Below are 24359 nucleotides of genomic sequence, written 5' to 3' on the forward strand. Positions count from 1 at the left end.
GACGCGCAGCCTCATTGGCCATGGCTCACGGGCCCAGCCGCTCCACGGCATGTGGGATCTTCCCGGACCAGGGCACGAACCCGTGTCCCCTGCATCGGCAGGCGGACCCTCAACCACTGCGCCACCAGGGAAGCCCTTGAAGCCTCTTCTTGACTCATGAACAGGCTGTGCTTGCTGAGAGCAAAGAGGAAAGAGCGCAGCTGTGGGAGTTGTGGGGTCTGAGGAGTCAGGAGGCCCCAGGCAGAGCCTACGGAAGCTCATTTCACTCTTAGACGGCAGGACCCGTGGTCTCCTTAAAGAGTTCCCATCATTTCACTTCCCTAATTCAAATCTTTCGCTGACATTCCTTCATGCTTAGTGTAAACGCCACACTCTTTTTTTTATTGTTTTTTTTTTTTTTTTTTGCGGTACGCGGGCCTCTCACTGTTGTGGCCTCTCCCATTGCGGAGCACAGGCTCCGGACGTGCAGGCCCAGCGGCCATAGCTCACGGGCCCAGCCGCTCCGCGGCATGTGGGATCTTCCCGGACCGGGGCACGAACCCACGTCCCCTGCCTCGGCAGGCGGACTCTCAACCACTGTGCCACCAGGGAAGCCCAAACTCCACACTCTTAAATGCCCTCAAGGGGGGACTTCGCTGGCGGTCCAGTGGTTAGGACTCAGCGCTTTCACCGCCAAGGCCCCGGGTTCAATTCCTGGTGGGCAACTAAGATCACACAAAGCCCCGCAGTGCGGCCAAAAGCAAAAAAAAAAAAAAGCCCTCAAGGAAACCCCACATCATCTGGTCCTATCTATTGATACATCTCCAACATAGAAAGAGTCTCTTGACTTCTCCAGTACCCTGTGTTTTCCTTTCAAAACATGAAGTTCTGTCTAAGAGTTGTTTTCTTCTGTTTTTTTTTTTTTTTTTGAACTATATAAAATCACTGTGGTACTGAAAATAGAAAGTAAAGAACTCATTGGCTATTGAATCCAACAAATATTTGTATACAAAAGTCTATCACTGCCGGACGAGACGAAGATGGCGGAAGAGTAAGACGCGGAGATCACCTTCCTCCCCACAGATACACCAGAAATAACATCTACACGTGGAACAACTCCTATAGAACACCTACTGAACTTTGGCAGAAGACCTCATACCTCCCAAAAGGCAAGAAAGTCCTCACGTACCTAAGTAGGGCAAAAGAAAAAAGAATAAATACAGACAAAAGAATAGGGACGGGACCTGCACCAGTGGGAGGCAGCTGTGAAGGAGGAAAGGTTTCCCCACACTAGGAAGCCCCTTCACGGGCGGAGACTGCGGGTGGCGGAGGGGGAAAGCTTTGGAGCCGTGGAGGAGAGCACAGCCACAGGGGTGCGGAGGGCAGAGCGGAGAGATTCCCGCACAGAGGATTGGTGCCGACCGGCGCTAACCAGCCCGAGAGGCTTGTCTGCTCACCTGCCGGGGCGGGCGGGGCTGGGAGCTGAGGCTCGGGCTTCGGTCGGAGCGCAGGGAGAGAACTGGGGTTGGCGGTGTGAACACAGCCTGAAGGGGGTGAGTGCGCCACGGCTAGCCGGGAGGGAGTCCGGGGAAAAGTCTGGACCTGCCGAAGAGGCAAGAGACTTTTTCTTCCCTCTTTGTTTCCTGGTGCGCGAGGAGAGGGGATTAAGAGCGCTGCTTAAAGGAGTTCCAGAGACGGGCACGAGCCGCGGCTAAAAGTGCGGACCCCAGAGACGGGCATGAGACGCTAAGGCTGCTGCTGCCGCCACCAAGAAGCCTGTGTGCGAGCACAGGTCACTCTCCACACCTCCCCTCCTGGGAGCCTGTGCAGCCCACCACTGCCAGGGTCCCGGGATCCAGGAACAACTTCCCCTGAGAGAACGCACGGCGCTTCAACGTCATGCTGGCCTCTGTCGCCGCAGGCTCACCCCACATCCGTACCCCTCCCTCCCGCCGGCCTGAGTGAGCCAGAGCCCCCGAACCAGCTGCTCCTTTAACCCCGTCCTGTCTGAGCGAAGAACAGACGCCCTCCGGCGACCTACACGCAGAGGCGGGGCCAATCCAAAACTGAGCCCGTAGGACCTGTGAGAACAAAGAGAAAGGGAAATCTCTCCCAGCAGCCTCAGGAGCAGCGGATTAAAGCTCCACAATCAACTTGATGTACCCTGCATCTGTGGAATACCTGAATAGACAACGAATCATCCCAAATTAAGGAGCCCTATGGATGAAAGGCTCTTGGTGCTGCAGCCAGGAGTCAGTGCTGTGCCTCTGAGGTGGGAGAGCCAACTTCAGGACACTGGTCCACAAGAGGCCTCCCAGCTCCATATAATATCAAACGGTGAAAATCTCCCAGAGATCTCCATCTCAACACCAGCACCCAGCTTCACTCAACGACCAGCAAGCTACAGTGCTGGACACCCTATGCCAAACAACTAGCAAGACAGGAACACAACCCCACCCATTAGCAGAGAGGCTGCCTAAAATCATAATAAGTCCACAGACACCCCAAAACACACCACCAGACATGGGCCTGCCCACCAGAGAGACAAGATCCAGCCTCATCCACCAGAACACAGGCACTAGTCCCCTCTACCAGGAAGCCTACATAACCCACTGAACCAACTTTAGCCACTGGGGACAGACACCAAAAACAACGGGAACTACAAACCTGCAGCCTACAAAAAGGAGACCCCAAACACAGTAAGATAAGCAAAATGAGAAGACACAGAAACACACAGCAGATGAAGGAGCAAGGTAAAAACCCACCAGACCTAACAAATGAAGCGGAAATAGGCAGTCTACCTGAAAAAGAATTCAGAATAATGATAGTAAAGATGATCCAAAATCTTGGAAATAGAATAGACAAAATGCAAGAAACATTTAAAAAGGATCTAGAAGAACTAAAGATGAAACAAGCAACGATGAACCACACAATGAATGAAATTAAAAAGATCTAGAAGGGATCAGTAGCAGAATAACTGAGGCAGAAGAATGGATAAGTGACCTAGAAGATAAAATAGTGGAAATAACTATTGCAGAGCAGAATAGAGAAAAAAGAATGAAAAGAACTGAGGACAGTCTCAGAGACCTCTGGGACAACATTAAATGCACCAACATTCGAATTATAGGGGTTCCTGAAAAAGAAGAGAAAAAGAAAGGGACTGAGAAAATATTTGAAGAGATTATAGTTGAAAACTTCCCTAATATGGGAAAGGAAATAGTTAATCAAGTCCAGGAAACACAGAGAGTCCCATACAGGATAAATCCAAAGAGAAATACGCCAAGACACATTAATCAAACTGTCAAAAATTAAATACAAAGAGAACATATTAAAAGCAGCAAGGGAAAACAACAAATAACACACAAGGGAATCCCCATAAGGTTAACAGCTGATCTTTCAGCAGAAACTCTGAAAGCCAGAAGGGACTGGCAAGACATATTTAAAGTGATGAAGGAGAAAAACCTGTAACCAAGATTACTCTACCCAGCAAGGATCTCATTCAGATTTGATGGAGAAATTAAAACCTTTACAGACAAGCAAAAGCTGAGAGAGTTCAGCACCACCAAACCAGCTTTACAACAAATGCTAAAGGAACTGCTCTAGGCAAGAAACACAAAAGAAGGAAAAGACCTACAATAACGAACCCAAAACAATTAAGAAAATGGGAATAGGAACATACATATCGATAATTACCTTAAATGTAAACAGACTAAATGCTCCCACCAAAAGACACAGATTGGCTGAAAGGATACAAAAACAAGACCCACATATATGCTGTCTACAAGAAACCCACTTCAGACCTAGAGACACATACAGACTGAAAGTAAGGGGATGAAAAGAGATATTCCATACAAATGGAAACCAAAAGAAAGCTGGAGTAGCAATTCTCATATCAGACAAAATAGACTTTAAAATAAAGACTATTAGAAGAGACAAAGAAGGACACTACATAATGATCAAGGGATCGACCCAAGAAGAAGATATAACAATTGTAAATATTTATGCACCCGACATAGGAGCACCTCAATACATAAGGCAAATAATAACAGCCATAAAAGGGGAAATCGACAGTAACACATTCATAGTAGGGGACTTTAACACCTCACTATCACCAATGGACAGATCATCCAAAATGAAAATAAATAAAGAAACACAAGCTTTAAATGATACATTAAACAAGATGGACTTAATTGATATTTATAGGACATTCCATCCAATAACAACAGAATACACATTTTTCTCAAGTGCCCATGGAACATTCTCCAGGACAGATCATATCTTGGGTCACAAATCAAGCCTGGTAAATCTAAGAAAACTGAAATCGTATCAAGTATCTTTTCTGACTACAATGCTATGAGACTAGATATCAATTACAGGAAAAGATCTGTACAAAATAAAAACACATGGAGGCTAAACAATACACTACTTAATAACGAAGTGATCACTGAAGAAATCAAAGAGGAAATCAAAAAATACCTAGAAACAAATGACAATGGAGACACGATGACCCAAAACCTATGGGATGCAGCAAAAGCAGTTCTAAGAGGGAAGTTTATAGCAATACAATCCTACCTTAAGAAACAGGAAACATCTCAAATAAACAACCTAACCTTGGCACCTAAAGCAATTAGAGAAAGAAGAACAAAAATACCCCAAAGTTAGCCGAAGGAAAGAAATCATAAAGATCGGATAAGAAATAAATGAAAAAAAATGAAGGAAACAATAGCAAATATCAATAAAACTAAAAGCTGGTTCTTTGAGAAGATAAACAAAATTGATAAACCATTAGCCAGACTCATCAAGAAGAAAAGGGAGAAGACTCAAATCAATAGAATTAGAAATGAAAAAGGAGAAGTAACAACTGACACTGCAGAAATACAAAAGATCATGAGAGATTACTACAAGCAACTCTATGCCAATAAAATGGACAATCTGGAAGCAATTAACAAATTCTTAGAAATGCACAAGCTGCCAAGACTGAATCAGGAAGAAACAGAAAATATGAACAGACCAATCACAAGCACTGAAATTGAAACTGTGATTAAAAATCTTCCAACAAACAAAAGCCCAGGACCAGATGGCTTCACAGGCGAATTCTATCAAACATTTAGAGAAGAGCTAACACCTATCCTTCTCAAACTCTTCCAAAATATAGCAGAGGGAGGAACACTCCCCAACTCATTCTACGAGGCCACCATCACCCTGATACCAAAACCAGACAAGGATGTCACAAAGAAAGAAAACTACAGGCCAATATCACCGATGAACATAGATGCAAAAATCCTCAACAAAATACTGGCAAACAGAATCCAACAGCACATTAAAAGGATCATACACCATGATCAAGTGGGGTTTATTCCAGGAATGCAAGGATTCTTCGATATACGCAAATCAATCAACGTGATACCCCATATTAACAGATTGAAGGAGAAAGACCATATGATCATCTCAATAGATGCAGAGAAAGCTTTTGACAGAATTCAACACCCATTTATGATAAAAACCCTGCAGAAAGTAAGCATAGAGGGAACTTTCCTCAACATAATAAAGGCCATATATGACAAACTCACAGCCAACATCATCCTCAATGGTGAAAAACAGAAAGCATTTCCACTAAGATCAGGAACAAGACAAGGTTGCCCACTCTCACCACACTTATTCAGCATAGTTTTGGAAGTTCTAGCCACAGCAATCAGAGAAGAAAAGGAAATAAAAGTAATCCAAATTGGAATAGAAGAATTAAAGCTGTCACTGTTTGCAGATGACATGACACTATACACAGAGAATCCTAAAGATGCTACCATAAAACTACTAGAGCTAATCAATGAATTTGGTAAAGTAGCAGGATACAAAATTAATGCACAGAAATCTCTTGCATTCCTATACACTAAGGATGAAACATCTGAAAGTGAAATCAAGAAAACATTCCCATTTACCATTTCCACAAAAAGAATAAAATATCTAGGAATAAACCTACCTAAGGAGACAAAAGACCTGTATGCAGAAAATTATAAGACACTGATGAAAGAAATTAAAGATGATACAAATAGATGGAGAGATATACCATGTTCTTGGAGTGGAAGAATCAACATTGTGAAAATGACTCTACTACCCAAAGTCATCTACAGATTCAATGCAATCCCTATCAAACTACCACTGGCATTTTTCACAGAACTAGAACAAAAAATTTCACAATTTGTATGGAAACACAAAAGACCTCGAATAGCCAAAGCAATCTTGAGAACGAAAAACGGAGCTGGAGGAATTAGGCTCCCTGACTTCAGACTATAGTACAAAGCTACAGTAATCAAGACAGTATGGTACTGGCAGAAAAACAGAAATACAGATCAATGGAACAGGATAGAAAGCCCAGAGATAAACCCATGCACGTATGGTCACCTTATCTTTGATAAAGGAGGCAGGAATGTACAGTGGAGAAAGGACAGCCCCTTCAATAAGTGGTGCTGGGAAAACTGGACAGGTACATGTAAAAGTATGAGATTAGATCACTCCCTAACACCATACATAAAAGCAAACTCAAAATGGATTAAAGTCCTAAATGTAAGGCCAGACACTATTAAACTCTTAGAGGAAAACATAGGCAGAACACTCTACGACATAAATCACAGCAAGATCCTTTTTGACTCACCTCCTAGAGAAATGGGAATAAAAACAAAAATTAAAAAATGGGACCTAATGAAACTTCAAAGCTTTTGCACAGCAAAGGAAACCATAAACAAGACCAAAAGACAACCCTCAGAATGGGAGAAAATATTTGCAAATGAAGCAACTCACAAAGGATTAATTTCCAAAATTTACAAGCAGCTCATGCAGCTCAATTACAAAAAAACAAACAACTCAATCCAAAAATGGGCAGAAGACCTAAATAGACATTTCTCCAAAGAAGATATACAGACTGCCAACAAACACATGAAAGAATGCTCAACATCATTAATCATTAGAGAAATGCAAATGAAAACTACAATGAGATATCATCTCACACCAGTCAGAATGGCCATCATCAAAAAATCTAGAAACAATAAATGCTGGAGAGGGTGTGGAGAAAAGGGAACACTCTTGCACTGCTGGTGGAATGTGAATTGGTACAGCCACTATGGAGAACAGTATGGAGGTTCCTTAAAAACCTACAAATAGAACTACCATATGACCCAGCCATCCCACTACTGGGCATATACCCTGAGAAAACCATAATTCAAAAAGAGTCATGTACCAAAATGTTTACTGCAGCTCTATTTACAATAGCCTGGAGATGGAAACAACCTAAGTGTCCATCATCAGATGAATGGATAAAGAAGATGTGGCACATATATACAATGGAATATTACTCATCCATAAAAAGAAACGAAATTGAGCTATTTGTAATGAGGTGGATGGACCTAGAGTCTGTCATACAGAGTGAATTAAGTCAGAAAGAGAAAGACAAATACCGTATGCTAACACATATATATGGAATTAAAAAAAAATGTCATGAAGAACTTAGGGGTAAGACAGGAATTAAGACACAGACCTACTAGAGAATGGACTTGAGTATATGGGGAGGGGGAAGGGTAAGCTGTGACAAAGGAAGAGAGTGGCATGGACATATATACACTACCAAACGTAAAATAGATAGCTAGTGGGAAGCAGCCGCGTAGCACAGGGAGATCAGCTGGTGCTTTGTGACCACCTCGAGGGGTGGGATAGGGAGTGTGGGAGGGAGGGAGACGCAAGTGGGAAGAGATATGGGAACATGTGTATATGCATAACTGATTCACTTTGTTATAAAGCAGAAACTAACACACCATTGTAAAGCAATTATACCCCAATAAAGATGTTAAAAATAAAATAAAATAAAATAAAAAGCAATTATACTCCTATAGAGATTTAAAAAAATAAGTATCACTGGCAATGAGATTTAGGCCCATTCTTATGTTGGGAGCTCTCTGTTTTTTCAAGCAAACAAAACCACAACCCTCTTATCATCAGTTGTACTAGACCTGCCACCTCAACCAGAGGTAACACGGGGACCCTGTCTTGTAATATACTAGGTGGGAGAGACCTCACAGAACCAATGTTTTATCCATGTAAGCCAAGATGAAGCTCGAGACAGTGTGTGAACTTGCTAGCCACCTAAGAAACGTGATGAAGCAGTTGACTTAAAGACAAGAGTTAGCACTCATGCCAGACTTGTCTGTCCCTTGTTCCCCATGCCATGAGTATTTGAGATTTGGCTGCAATCCTGAAAGTATATACCCCCATTTCATTTCACAGTTTTGCCTTATACTACCACTTCCAGGGAAATGTGTCCACATCCAGGATCAGATTTATACAGAGGAACTAACCCACCACTGCAGTCTGTATTGTTTTCATGTACAGCATGGATTATGTTGTTTTGCAAAATTTCTAAACACAATGGCAAACATTGCCCAGTTTGTCTGTCTATTGGTAGAGACAGCTACACACTCATTAGGCCAAGAAAAGAGTGGTTTTCTATGAGGTGTAGAGGTGGACCAAGGGTGGTGATTTCCGAAGAATAATAGAATCAAAATCTCTAGCATTTTAATCCTTTGCTTTTGCCTGTGGTTCACAGTGGTCTGTGCTGGGGGTCAAGATGCCTGGCCTCTTTTCGGACAGACATCCCTGGACAAAGCTATCCAAAGGGTTTAGCTAGCTCAGTATTTATCTGGATTTTAGCAACCTGTTATGATTAGGAAAATAAAAGTGATTTCAAAAACGAAGTAGAAAGTCACACTCCCTTTTTAAATTAAAAAAAAAAGGTTTTTTTCAAACCCAACGGCTTCCTTTTTAGCCTCTTTCCCTCTTAAGTTAATTTGCTTCGTTATTTTATCTTCTTCTAATATGCTCTTCCCCAACATCTGGGTGTAACTGAATCGAAAGATTCTATCCTTTTTCCTTTTTCTGAAGAAGGAGGATGTAGGTGTGACTGGCCCAGTGCAGCTGAAACAAGGCATAGAGCCTGCCATATCACTGGCACTGTTACAGTATAAAAATTAACCTTCAAGGAACTTGAGCTTGGGCTTCAGTGACTGGCTGAGTCGGTGGAGGTCACAAAGAGATTCAGTAGCATTAAGTAGGATTGGTCAGTCAAACAAGGAATCAATAGGAATTTGCTAAAAACTCCTGGGTGTACAGAGATTAATTCAGCACTGTGAAATTTAAAGAAAAACACCCATCTGGTCCCTTCTTCAAAAAGTTCATAACCCAGGGCTTCCCTGGTGGTGCAGTGGCTGAGAGTCCGTCTGCCGATGCAGGGGATACGGGTTCGGGCCCCGGTCCGGGAAGATCCCACATGCCGCGGAGCAGCTGGGCCCGTGAGCCATGGCCGCTGAGCCTATGCGTCCGGAGCCTGTGCTCCGCAACGGGAGAGGCCACAACAGTGAGAGGCCCGCGTACCACAATAAAAAAAAAAAAAGCTCATAACCTAGAAGGGGAAACACAATCAACAGCAAACTTTCATTGTCTTCTTCACCATGCCAGTTATTATTCTCTTGTTCTTAGGAGAATTCACCACCCTCCAGTTTTGAGATAGGAAGAGCTCTGAAATCAGCACACATCACTACAGAAATATAAGTATTTGGGTCCCCAGGGCGTACTGTTCCATTCCCAGCACGCAAGCAGCACTTGCAATTTTCCAGTTTCTCCCTATTCCTTCATCCTTTCTATCATTTGGATATCGTTCTATCTTCTCAATTTGGAAGGGTAGGGAGGTGGGAGTGTGAGGGCTCCCTTCAAGTGCTAGAACAATGCAACTCATTCATAATTGTATTCCCCACCGTCTAGCGCTTGACATGCACCTGCACATAATTGGCACTCAAGGAGCAATTTTTTATATAATTTGAAACCAAGGAAGAGCAATGAACAATTAGATACCTCCAAAGCTGGATGCAGGAGAAGGACGAGAAAATTCAGAGTTCCGGGAAAATCCACCAACTGAGCAGATGAGATCAGATCAGAGGGTGGGAGACCGGAGGTGGGCAGGTTGGCAGGGAAGGGGCTATCCGTGACCTAGCCCTGAGATGATGAAGATGCAAATTAGGAAACGAAAAGGACTCAAAAAGGTAAAAGATGTTTGGGGGGAGGGTGGAAATCAGTAGAACTTAGTGAATATCGAGCATCATGGGGAGAGGCTATGGGGTGGGCCAGGATCAAGGCAAGGGAAGCATTAAAGATGACTTCAAAGCTGGGAGCTGGAAAAATTGTGAGACAAGGGTGTCATGGCAGAGACAAGGAACTTGGAAGGGGAACTGGTTTTGTGGGGAAGGTGATGAGCTCAGTTAGAGACTGTTGAATACAAGGTGATGGAAAGATGTTCAAGTGAAAATGACCAGTGAATAGCCAGAGATATGGGAATAAACCCTGAGCAAGGGGCAGGACGTGAGCTGTCAATCTGTAAGTCATCAGCCTCATGCGCTTGCAGCCATGAGAATGGAGACAATCTCTGTGCCTCATGGGGACCAGCAAGAAGAGAGGAAGACCAAAGGGTAGCAGGGGACATGAGGGGGAACCAGAGGCAGACGGGAAACTTCAGGAGAATTGGAAAGTTAGCAGGGAAACAGGAGAGTTTAATGCTGAAAATGTGAAAGGACGAACATTTTCCAAGAAGACCTGGGTGGAAAAAGTAGTGAGGGCTGCGGAAAAGATAGTGAGAATGAGATTGAAGGAAGCACATTGGCTGTTACAATGACAGTCGGTGACTTTTAGGAGCCAATTTGGGCAAAGAGGTCGGGGTGAAAATTAAATTTCAGAGAGTTCAAGAGGGATTAGGAAGAAAGGAAACAGAGTCTATGAATCATATATGCAATAAAACGTCAGTAGAAAAATATAGTATCGTGGCTAGAGAGGACAAAAATACAATAATTATTTGTGGAAAACTTTTTAGAAAATACTTTATCACATTTTTTTCAAATGAGGTATTTTATTCCTACATCCCTTGTTGACATGGAACCTAGAAATTCAGATGGACTTTATAAATATCCTTGAAGCAGAGCTCAGTCCTCACTCCACCCGCCCACACACTCATACGCACACGCTCACTCACACTCACTTTAAAATTCCACAGACCCCTACGCGTGCCTCAAGGGTTGCACTTCTCAGGATGTGGGCTTCTTGATACACTTGCCACAGTGGCAATTTGGATTCCAGCGGTATCAGGCTGGGGAGCAACCATTGCCCAAGGCTGCCTGCCTCTCAAAGGAATGCTCTTATTTGGCCATTTCCTCTCAGCCTTTGCCCCTAGTTCTGACAATCCACCTTTTATGCAAAACAGACATGGTGCAAAACAGACCTCGTGTTCAGTGCTCACGTTTATCATTTAACTAGCCTCACCACGTTTGGGGCTTTGAAAATGACTAATTCCATCATTCTTGAATGGTCAGTCCTACACTGGTTTCAACACAGTTTCTGAGAAGACTGAGAAACCTACAGACCCAACTGCTAAGCGTGTGCTAAGAAACAGCAAGAACACAGTGACCAATACCTTCATTTTTCACATGAGCACCCATCTGTCTAAGGCCATCCCACCTCCTGTAACCCCACCCCTACCTTGTCCCAAAACATAAATGCCCTATGCCTTTCCGAGGTTAAGGAAGATAAGACCTATGAAGCTAGAATGTGTACTTACTGTGTAAGTATTTAATATCATTTCAAATCTGGTACCCGTGATGCTGCTTGATACTAAGCCCAATTTAAATTTGAATAGGGAACATAAACTTCCATAAGTTTCATTTGGAAAATAAAACCAGTTTTCCCTAAACCTGAGAGTAGTGGAAAACAGATGCCTTCACAGAAACAAACAGAGCACACCCATGATTTTGATTTGGGGATTTAAAAAGAAAAACTATTAAATTCTAACATACAAAAAAAAAAGTGCACAAGTTTCAAGCTTAATGAATTTTCATAAAATGAACACATTTAACCAGCACCCAGATGAAGAAATAAAACATGACCAACCTCTTAGAAGCCCCATCGAATCGTCCTTCCAGGTCACTACCTCCCTGTACATGAAGTCATCATCCTGACTTCTAAAATCATGTATTGGTTTTACCTGTTTTTAAGTTTTGTAGAACTAGAGTTATAATGGATAGATTCTTTTGTGTCTGGCTTATTTTGCTCAACATTCTCTTTGTAAGATTTGTCTGTGTTGCTGTAGTTTGTCATAGTTTGTTCATTGTATAAATATACTGCAATTTATTTATCCGTTCTTCTGTTGATATTTGGGTTGTTTCCATTTGGAGGCTATTGCAAATAGGGCTGCTGGGAACATTCTTGGACGTGTCTCTTGATGCCCACATGCTTTCATTTCTCTTGGGTATAAATGTAGGAGTGGAATTGCTGAGCTGTACTGTGTGCACACTGTCATCTTCAGAAGACACTGCCAGACAGTTTTCCAAGGTGGTGTACTTGGTTAGCCTCCACCAGAGTGTACTTGAGCTCTAATTGCATGATACAATCACCAGCACTCAGGACTGTCAGGTGAGATCAGGTTTTTTTGTGTTTTTTTTGTTTTTGCCATTCTGATGGGTTTGGCACTTAAATTCTCTGCAAAGACCACAGTGTCAGGAACAACAGCAGTATGAACATTCTCAGCCCTCAATGAATGTTACTAATATTGAGAATTCCCCACTTTAAGAATTTACAATTCTGAAAATGATCTTTTTTAACATCTGACACTTACTTTGTGTTTACGTTGAATGGGGATTTCACTGGGTCTTTAGTTTAAAAGTCATACCATCCATAAAGATAAACTGAAGTGCCGGAGTGCCTCAACTCTACTGCCAGATGTCTTAAAACATAAACAAAAGATAGGCAAAGAAAGATGGTAGGAAGGAGGGAGGGAAGGAGGCAGACAAAGAGACCTTGCTGATTCTCACTAACCAAAGTGATCTCATAAACATGACTTTTCAACAACTAAAAGGGACAAGTTCTACAGAAAAATCTTTGATTGACTTCATTTTATTATAAATTTATTTATTTATTTTTGGCTGCATTGGGTCTTCGTTGCCGCACGCAGGCTTTCCCTAGTTGTGGTGAGTGCGGGCTACTCTTTGTTGCAGTGTGCGGGCTTCTCACTGCGGTGGCTTCTCTTATTGCTGAGCACGGGCTCTAGGCACGCAGGCTTCAGTAGTTGTGGCACACGGGCTCAGTAGTTGTGGCTCATGGGCTCTAGAGCTCAGGCTCAGTAGTTGTGGTACACGGGCTTAGCTGCTCTGCAGCACGTGGGATCTTCCCAGACCAGGGTTCAAACCCGTGTCCCCTGGATTGGCAGGCGGATTCTTAACCACTGCGCCACCAGGGAAGTCCCTGATTGACTTTAATTCCCTCATAAGCATATTATCCTTTGGGAATGACCATGCCCCCCCAAAATACATACACATACACACATGTACATATTTATATACATGTAAGATAAAGTATAAATACAAATAAAGAGAAATACCATATTTCTTATATGCAGAATCTAAAAAAGAAAATGATACAAGTGAACTTACTTACAAAGCAGAAACAGACTCACAGACTTAGAGAACGGACTTATGGTTACCAGGGGGAAGAGTGGCGGGGAAGGGATAGTTAGGGAGTTTGGGATAGACATGTGCACACTGCTATATTTAAAATGGATAACCAACAAGGAGCTACTGTGTAGCACAGGGAACGCCGCTTAATGTTATGTGACAACCTAAATGGGAAAAGAATTTGAAAAAGAATAGATACATGTATATGTATAAATGAATCACTTTGATGTGCACCTGAAACTAACACAACATTGTTAATCAACTATACTCCAATATAAAATAAAAAGTTTAAAAATGCAAATAAAAATAAATGGAGGAAAACACTGACGTCTGTGAGAGGATATTCCCAACTTCACGTCTCTCCAACACATTGACTACTGCTTGATTTAGATGGTTGCAGGGAATGCCCCTGAAATGCCTATCCTATTCATAGTCACCCCTTGAACTAACCGTGCACAACTCCTCGAAAAACCCCCCAAAAACATGTAGGAGGAAAGGCAAAGGGAAAAGGAACAAGCCATGTGTTAGCGAGTCCTTTGCTTGACTCCACACGCAGTGTAGATACTCCTCGGAAGCCAGTTCTGAAGCCGACTGCCTAAGACCTTCAGGTCACGATCGCTCTGTTTCCTTGAGCTCCGAAGTGCAGAGCAGGCCAACCTCCTCCCAGATTCCTGAGCAAACAGGGCTCCTCCTCACTCCTCCCAACACATGCCGTGTTCACCCCATTGTAGCATTGTGGTCCATCTAGGGCCAGAGAAATGGCTGTGAAATTCAAAATGGCAGAACCCAGGTCTTACTCATCTTTGGAGTCACCCAGAGTCATATGCACCTCGCAGGCACAGAGTAAGGCCCAAGAAAACTTACTGCGTTGAACTGCCCCCCAGGCCAACTCGGTTCATACCGAGAGTAATAAGTTGCCCATAAGTTTAAAGTACATGCTGTGTTCTACAGTGTGAAACCGTTTAGATCACGTTTCTATAATTTTGGATACTTCCATCCTCTGGACACACACACACACACAGGCTCACACACACCTCTTCCTTCGAGCACTGCAAAACCACTCTCCTGGCAGAGATCTATCACAGCCTGGCTAGCCTCACCCCGTTCAAAATGAAAGCACAGTTGGAAACAGTGTGATGGGAGAGACCAAGATAGATCGACAGAAGGAGCAGTGAAGTCTACTTCCATCGGCCACTAACTGGCTGGGGCTCTTGTCTTTGGAGCCTCGCCTTTCTCACGCAGTAGGAGGTCTCCCGGCTTCCAGCAACATTACAGAGGTGTGTGTCTCCAGAATTCCTCAGAAGGAGGGAGCTCTGCTGCTCTTCTCCCAGTTTCCCCAGGACCCTGTCAAAGCCTGAGCAAGGTCTGAGTTTCTCTTTGCTCAGAAAGCATGTCGGTTACATCCAAGATCAGTTGGTTAAATAAAAGTGCAGTGAGAGCGCTTCCTGTCTGTTTTGCCAACAAGATACTTGGAAATAGGAACTCAACAGCTGTACTGGCAGCCTTCGAAACTCACTCTCCCTTTCCAAACCCAGCCTGGTTGGCTAATTGCATGACGGAAAGGAGGAGAGCCTTCAAACAAGAACCAGAGACTGCGCAATAGAAGCCCAGCAGCTAAGGACTTTATCAAGAGCTCAGCCATTCTCTCCCTTTCTGTAGCCGAAGAACCATAATTTTCCAAATTACTTTTTGCCAGATTGTTGCTCACAAGAGCCGGTGCGGTCTTGGCTTTCTCCTAATCCTGAACAGGTTGAATCTTAAGAAGTCTAAAGTAGATTTTCTTCTGAGCTGTCTGATCCATGATAAAGTCTGCACAACCCCCTGTGTGAGTCTGTTTGCCTTTTCTCCCAAAGCCAAGACAAAGAAGTCACTCTGGGAGGGCGAGAGACACTTACTGAAGTTCTTTTTCCAGCGCAAAGTAAAAACCTGGACGTAGAGACCGATAGAAAGCTGGATGAACAAAAAAAAATGTATCAATAAAGTCGGTTCCCTTCCAAAAAGCATGGGTCTGAAGGTGTGCTTGGATGTTTTAACAAGATACCTGGAGGGAATTCCAAAGTACTTCCTCTTCTGGAAGAATAGAAAATTCATTCTGGCTTCGAAGATCAGGAGTGAGACTGACTTTTTTTCTTCGATCTTTTTTTTTTTTTTAATTCCAGGCTGAACATGAACACGGCCAAACACCAGATGTTTAAAGTGGTAAATTAACTGCTGGAGTTCTCTGCAAAAGTTGTTCAGCCAACTGCACTTGGGTGATGGCTGTCCCTGCTGGTCTCTAGCCCCCTCCTTCCCATATATTTTTTTTTTTTTCAGGTTAAAGTTCAACCCCAGCTAAAGCTGCATTCAGAGAGTGGGAGTATATGTCTGGCCACAGAAGAGACGGAGGTGGGGAAGGTGACTTTCTCTGTAGTTGTCTGTCCTAGATTTTCTGAAATGATTACATTCTGAGGACTCAGAGGCAGCTCACACTTTCAAGTCTGAATGCTGACTCATGTCCTCCCCTTCAGGGCAACTGAAAGGAAGGGTGGAGTTGGAGAATCTGGTGTTGGGGAGTAGGGTAGGAACTGGTAGGGGTTGGGGGGAGCCGAGAGAGAGGGCGTGTGGACACCAGCAAGATCCCTTTTCTGAACGCAAGTCTTCCGATTTCCTTCGAGACTCGTGAAACTTGATGGAAGAGTGTGCAAAAGTTGCCCATATGGTACTTTCTCAACCTTTACCAGCCCACTCTTTCCTTTTTACTTTTGAGATCTGGGGGACTCAAACAGTTAATAAAGGCCGAGGGAAAATATCAAAGGGCTATTTCTGTCTTGTTTGCAAGGATCAATGAAATGAGTCAAATGAATTGAGGAAAACAAAAAACAAAAACCCATTAACTCAGGCTGATCCCAAAGGGAATCTTTGCTGAGACTTAAAAGTGTCATTTCCTCCAATGACTTAAATGGGTTCATGAAAGTTTGGGTCATTCATACAGGTGGCCACCTGCAGGGATTTTGAGTAGCCTAATCTTTTAAATAGCCAGCATTTTGGTGGTGTCACTTATCTGGTTATTAACAGGAAACACACACTCTTTCCTAGTCCCAGGTCCTATTGGAGTGCTATCAGGAGAGCCATCCGTGGTGGGCCCAGAAACTAGCGTACCCCTGGTTATCCAAGACATGTTTAAAGGACGAGTTTGAAACCAGCATTTTATGTTACATTTCTGGTGTATACAGATGTGTCTCTCACAGAATCGATAGTTAATGATTTTTGATGGTTTTACTGTACTCGGATAATCCCTTTGTGACCACTGATTCTTTCTTCAACAAATATTGCTTTTCTGTGCCTACTAAGTGTGAGGCACCTTGATGGGAGCTGAGGATACATGCAGCTCATGTCTACTGGGGCGCCTGACTATACGCACATCCACCCACACACATCCACCCACAAATGCATGTATTTAAACCCCACATCGAGGTGGGTGCTGTGATGGAAGTGAACAGGAGGCGGTGGGAGGTCTGAAGGATGAGGTGGAATCAGCTGTGTAGAGAAAGATGTGATCCACTCCACTGGCTGGAGCCAAGTGCTGAGATGGGGTTTCTTTCACCTTTACAGCCAGCCCCTTTGCCCACCCCAGTGATGAGCACACAGAGGACATTTAATCGTGTGGCTCTAAGCTTCACCTCACTCACTACAGATGCTCTTAGGGTGACATTCAGCCTAGGCACACTGGCTGTACTAATTGTTCAGTTGCTATAGCTCAGAGACTCTGAAATGCCCTCCTCCACCCCTGCCAAGCCCATCCCCAAGACCTTCCCCAGGATTCGGCAACTAACGGGGTCATGGGTCCCCAGCACAGCCAGAAGCTTCAGGGCCCTGCTCTAACAGTCCCACTGGTGCCCATTCTAAATTGTGAGTGCTAGAGCTATCTTGACTAAAATACTTCAGAAATTATCCCTGCTCATAGACCTAAGGGGCAGCGGGGGCAGGGTACGTGAGAGAGTACAACCTCAGCTGGCTTAGAAACAGCCACGTGCCTTGGGGGAATGGTTAGGGTTTTGACAGTAGTGTCCCCTTTATCAGTCTCATTACTGTCATCAAATACTATCTCCCCATCCCAAGTCCTAGAATAGAATGGCAGAGAAACTAGACATGGCTTGTGCCTTTTAATACTATATACTTAAAATATATAAGGTAGACTTGTGTGCAAAAAGTGGCATTGGGTGTGAAGAGAGAAGGCATTCGTATTACCTCAGCAAGTTTGATTTGGGGCAAGGACAGTCCTATCCAAGTTAACTATTTCTTCCTCAAAGCCCCACCTGGCATTCTGGTCCCTGTGATAAGTCAACCAAACAGTGAAACTCTTCAACTACAGGAATTCGAAGAAGCAGAAATAGAAAAAGACCTATTTGATTCTCCTTTTCCCGACATAAATATAAAACACATATTTGCACGTTTCATATTAAAATATAACCATGAAGATAATAGAAACTGCATCTTTAAGTTTAGGGGCTCAAGATTTAATTCAGAGCGAAATTTTGGAGATATATACACACTTAATCACAGTAAGTCATCTTGTTCTCTGTGGTGAACTGAAGTCTGGTTCTCCTTTCTCTGATGTAAGAAAGCTCTCTCCAGTCACGGCCATCTCTTTCTGCTCTGACTCCTGGTCAAAAGCTTCACCATTCGTTTAGACTTCGAGAGAATAATAGACCTGTAAGTCCCTGGTAGTGGCCTCTCCTGCTTCTCCTCAACAGAAAGGAAAACATCACTTCCTTTCATGTGGCTTAGCTGAACCCCATTCCTGCTTACTGTCTCAGCAGAGGAGAATAAAACAAAAACAACAAACCACGGGGCTGTGACTGTAAAGTGAGTTCTTCCTGGTGGCATCTTTCGAATCAGAAAAAATGAACCTCTCTCAAGAAAACAAACAACCCAATAAAAAAAATGGGTGGAAGACCTAAATAGACATTTCTCTGAAGAAGACATAAAGATGGCCAAAAAGCACATGAAAAGATGCTCAACATCACTAATCATTAGAGAAATGCAAATCAAAACTACAATGAGGTATCACCTCACACCAGTCAGAACAGCCATCATCAAAAAAAATCTACAAACAATAAATGCTGCAGAGAGTGTGGAGAAAAGGGAACCCTCTTGCACTGCTGGTGGGAATGTAAATTGGTACAGCCACTATGGAGAACAGTATGGAGGTTCCTTAAAAACCTAAAAATAGAACTACCATATGACCCAGCAATCCCACTCCTGGGCATATATCCGGAGAAAACCATAATTCGAAAAGATACATAAACCCCAGTGTTTACTGCAGCACTATTTACAATAGCCAGGACATGGAAGTAACCTAAATGTCCATCAACAGAGGAGTAGATAACGAAAACGTGGTGCATATATACAATGGAATATACTCAGCCATAAAAAAGAACGGAATAATGCCATTTGCAGTGACATGGATGGACCTAGAGATTGTCATACTGAGTGAAGTAAGACAGAGAAAGACAAATATCATGATATCACTTATATGTGGAATCTAAAAGCAATGATACTAATGAACTTATTTACAAAACAGAAATAGAATCACAGATATAGAAAACAAACTTAGGGTTACCAAGGGGGAAGGGAGAGAAGGATAAATTGGGAGATTGGGATTGACATACACACACTATTACATATAAAATAGATAACTAATAAGGACCTACTGTATAGCACAGGAAACTCTACTCAATAGTCTGTAATGGGCTTTATGGGAAAAGGCTCTAAAAAAGGGTGGATATATGTATATCTATAACTGATTCACTTTGCTGTACACCTGAAACTAACACAACATTGTAAATCAACTATACTCCAATAAAAATTAATTAAAAAAGAAAAAATGAACCTCTCTTCTAGAGTCCATCTCTCTAGTTTTGTAGATGCTTTGTGCCTTTAAGACTGGAGATCCTTGTATGGAGCAGAGAATGAACCCCCTGGGAGTAGCAGGAAGCTTCTAGTGGAGCTATGGAGCCATAGGGCCCTGAAATCACCGTGAGCGGTGCTCTGTCACTCCCCATCTTACAGCTTTAATCTCTTGTCTTTTGCCTTCCCCAATCTTCTTTTTCTTCTGCTCTGCCTAAGCCTCTATCCCTTGATGGGGTAGCTCAATTAAGTTACTTCAGTTCATTTCAATTCAATTCACGTCATTAGGTGGGAGGAGGTCTTGACAGTACTTTGTAACAGATAAGGTGTTTTACAAAGTTATTATTACTAAGTACTCATTATGTGCTAGTCTCTTTGCTGGATGTATGTGGGGATGGTGAAGGCAAAAACGATGAAAAGCCTTGACTCTGATGTTCCAAGAGTCTGGTGTCTCATAGAGGAGATGGAAGATACTTAAGAAAATATGATGACTGCAGTAAGAACTAGAGACCATGGGTCATGACAGTGGTTTTCCCAACCTCTTGGAGAGGAGGGAGCATTTGAATGCACTTAGGAAGGCACGTGAGACTTCTACTGACACAAGTAGTAAGGGGGTTGAAAAAACATAAGACATATGGTATGTCTCTTGCTCGGGGATTCACACGTCATGAAAGAAGTGGATCCCTTCCAAAAAGGAAAGAATCCCACCTGATCGATGATAACCCCAAAAGAGAGTGAATGAGGACTCTGGTCATCTAGCCTTAGCCTCCATGATGTTGAATGTATGAATTAAGTGTCTAAGTTTCATCCCTGTTGTGAACGATGTCAACTTACACCTGAGGCCCTTAAATAAGTATGACAGAAATTCACCTGTGCACAGAAAGGAGCCAAGTCCTCTCGGTCTGGTTGAGGGCTTGAAGAGACTAAGGGTTTCTTTGAGCCATAGAGTATAGCCTGGGAGTGGAGGGTAGAAGGTGACATTCTTTTCTAACCAAAGTGCAAACACTCTTTTAAAGAAAGGGGCATTTAGAAGGAATGTGGTCCCCATACATCACCTGTGATTAGCTTTGGGGCAACTTCCATGGACAGGAAGGCTTCTATTCAAGAGCAGACAATTCACCTGCTTACCTTGTGGGTCTTAGGTCATCCCCTGAGAATGGGAACAATGCCCCCCAGACCTGTGGAGGAAACTCAATCAACCAACTCAGGTGTGCAACGAAGCGTTTGAAGAGCCACTGAAGATGATGTTTACTCCATTGGTTTTTTTGTGCTTTTTTTTCTTTTCTGTGTGGAGGTAGATAACATGATGTCTTTTACTAGAAACTACATCTGGGAGATTTTTGTTTTTCTGTTTGGGGCTTTTACCAGTTCTGTATTCAAAGACCAACACAAAACCCCTATTTACTTTCTGTCCTGGAAGATGCTGTCAGCTATGTGTTGAGCACTTCCTAGAAAATCCTCCCCTCCCCCATCCCAACAAGCCTCTTCAGTTTGGCTACAAAAGGGTATTTACCTCTGACACTTACCAACAGGGTTCAAACCTCGTCAACTTTTTACCAGCCCTGAACACACCAAGCCACACTCCCCTAAAAGGACACTGGGCTCTCCTGGATGCATTTCAATGACGTTTTTCCTCTAACTTTTGCATTTTGGAAAATTGCAGAGAACCAGATCTCACGTCCACTTGAGACAATTTTGTCAGCTGTGATTTTCCTAAGGCAGGGATCCATATTCAAAGACGAGGGCAAGAGGACATTTTAGTCCAGATATTAAAAGGGAAACAAACGAAACAGAGTAAATGAGCTTGGAATTGCTGCAAAGTTTTAGCTTTTCCAAAGGAAAGTAAGGACAGAACTGTAATTAGAGTCTCAGATTATAACCTTCTGATTATATCCACTTGCTTTTCCCTTCCACACTCATTCAAAATCACTACTTCTTTGATGAAATTGAAAAACTGAGTGTTTCTAACATAAACTCTCACTGGGTGATTGAAAATGGAAGTGGGGGGGATTTGGGGGGTGGGACTCTCTAAATGGCACTCGATGCAAAACTAGCAACCTACATATATGAAAGAACTAGTGAGTGAAATAAATCGCCAGAAGATGTAAAAGAGAGGGAGTGAGAGCCGGGCAGTTTTAAAACTCTTCCAAATCTACAATTCAATGTGTTTAGCGGGCTTGCGACTGCTGCAATTAGATCCGCAAGGAAAGAACCAAAACGACAGACAGTAGGATCAGACAGCACGGGCAGCATTTTTGCGCCATAAGCCCTTGTAGAAAGGGAACGTTTATCATTATTCTCGGGGAGGGGGTGTGTGGAGAGGAACCCTTCTGGCATCCACCCACACAGAAAATTTTTGTACTTCTTACCATGAAAATATTAACTTAGAGGAAAGGAACAGAGCCTTGGGGACTTCCATCTTAAAGCCTTTCTGAAAGGGAAATGCCCAGAAACACATCCAGAAGGGAAGAGACTGGCAAATGGATTTGTGCAGAATCCAGACACCAGATACGTCCCACAAGCTGCACTTACTCACCGGGGAGTCATGCAGATCACTTTCTCATACTGAGAGGCACCGCCAGTCCTGGTCACTCCCAGCCCACAGCCCACTGTCAAGCCCTCAGCAGAGCCTGTGGTTGTTTGAAACATCACATTGCTGCACCTGTCCCTGCTCAAAACGCACCAACTCCCTGTAGCATCCTAGGTGCCCCAGATAGTCTTATCTTAGTTGCCCTTCTCAGAATCCTCACTGATCCTACAGCGGCAGGACCCAGGCACTAGACATACTTGGGGACCCAGGTTACTCTACAGCCACATCCCTTCATCCAGAATGAATCTCCCACTTTCTAACATATCATGAAACAGGGTTGGAGGGGGTAACCTTGGGGGACCGCTAATGAACTTTCCTAGTAGGCAATTTCTCCATGTTTCTTTTTCCTTTGAAGAGGAGAATTCATGAAACCATTTGCACAGAGTCATAGGGAAAACCCTGGGTTCAGCAACCATTCTTTCCCGTTTACAAACACCACCACGTTCACTGCAGGCTGACGACTGGTCAAAAGGGGCTATAGACACGGGGCGGGGGTGGAGTGGGGTGCTGGGTACTCTTAGAACACCCCGCCGATTCAGTGATGTGTTTTCCATAAGTCCGATATCCTCCAGGTTCAAGGTAAAGAGGAGAGACTGGAAAAGAAACCTCAGAACATTGACCCCTCCTCCAGTTCCAGGAGTGGCCCAGTTCCCTTGTCTATTGGGGATGGCATGATCATTTAATCTAAATGTCCATCTACAGATGGAGTTGAATAATTGCCGTGTAGCTCCTAATGATTCGTAAAGGAGGCTGTTCTCAAACGAGAGGCACTGAAAACAAAATTACTTTTCATGGAGAGGACTTTCACGGTGAGAATACGTGAAGTCCTGAAGTCCTACTTTGCCTCTCACCAGCTAACACAGAACTTTGATGGATACAAAGATCTCATCTGAAACATGAAGAGGGTGAACTAACAGGCTTGTAAGGCCCCTTCCACAATGAAAAGTTCATGACCCATTTTTCTTCCTATAAAAATATTCAGTTATCCAATTATCCAGCAGACACTCAAATTGACCTCTCCCAGCCTCCCAGTCTACTGCAGCCAAGGCTGTGTCAAATGTGCAGCTGAGAGAGCTGGGATTTTGCTGCATTCCTAAACCACCTTAGGCTGTCTTTTCTGTTGCTAATTGTCCGCATCTCTTCTTCTCCCTGTTGGTACAGATTACTCAGCGTTAACTCTCTAGTTGATTCAGCCAAAAATCACCTGACAGATGTGCATCCTGGGAAGTTTGCCACACATATAAACAATAGGACATTAGAGGACCAAAGAACCTTAGAAACTACCAGGATGAGTGGCCTCCAGCGTCTCAGGGGAATATACAAGACGATCCATCAGAATGTAGGAAAAATATTAGATCACCTGTTTTTATTTATTGTATCATATGCCTTTAAAATTTTATTTTAGGAGTATGTTTTATAAGGTACCTAGTATCTTAGAACCTTAAAGATTCATAGTATTTATAAATTAGTATCCATCTATTGAGGCATGCATGCTAAACTTTTTTGTTGTTGTTACCTACAGGAGTGTGTGATCAACAAAAGTTCAAAGATTAATCATATATGGCCCCAGACCAAGTTCTGTTTCTGCAAATAACATTTTATTGGGACATAGACACACCCACTCATTAAATACCATCTGTGGCTGTTTCCACACTAAAAAGGCAGAGTTCAGTAGCTGCAGCAGAGATGGTGTGACCCACAGACCCTGAAATATTTATTATCTGGCCCTGTCCAGAAAAAACTCACTGGCCCTTGATGTAGACTAACAACTCATTTTTATAGATGAAGGAACTGAAGCCCAGAGATGTCCACTAAATTAGCAAAGCAGAACTAGAACCATGGGTCTTCTTCAAAGCATTCTTCAGCTGAGGCTTCGTGCACCCTATTACACTGTCAGCCCCACACCCTGTGTTCTTCCAAGTCTTTTTTTTTGCCCACACTAAGATATTACTTGACTAAAACTCCATTTCACCCACCAAGGCTACATCTGCCTGAGCTCACCTCTCACCTTTCCCCCCTGCCTCTCCCCTACCACCTGCTGGGTGGCATTGGCTTCTTCTGTGCCACACTGGTGGCCTGCCCCTGCCGAAATATGCTGTCACACTACTCATCTGATATTCAGCCCAAACAGAAGATCACCTATTTTTTTTCCTTTTCTTTACACACTCTAATTAGTACACTGAATTTCTTGAAATACCTGGAAATGTGGTGACCCATAACACATTCACCTACTGGAAATATCTGGCAAAGGTGTTAGTGCTGGTAAGATAATGAACATGAGTCAGAACTCTCCCAATGTGGAATCACCAAGAGATCGTGTTCTGCCCGCGTGCTGCCCCCAACCCCCGCCAATATCTATTTCTTCAAGCACG

Source organism: Globicephala melas, chromosome 14 (assembly GCF_963455315.2).
Source record: "Globicephala melas chromosome 14, mGloMel1.2, whole genome shotgun sequence".
Taxonomy (NCBI): domain Eukaryota; kingdom Metazoa; phylum Chordata; class Mammalia; order Artiodactyla; family Delphinidae; genus Globicephala; species Globicephala melas.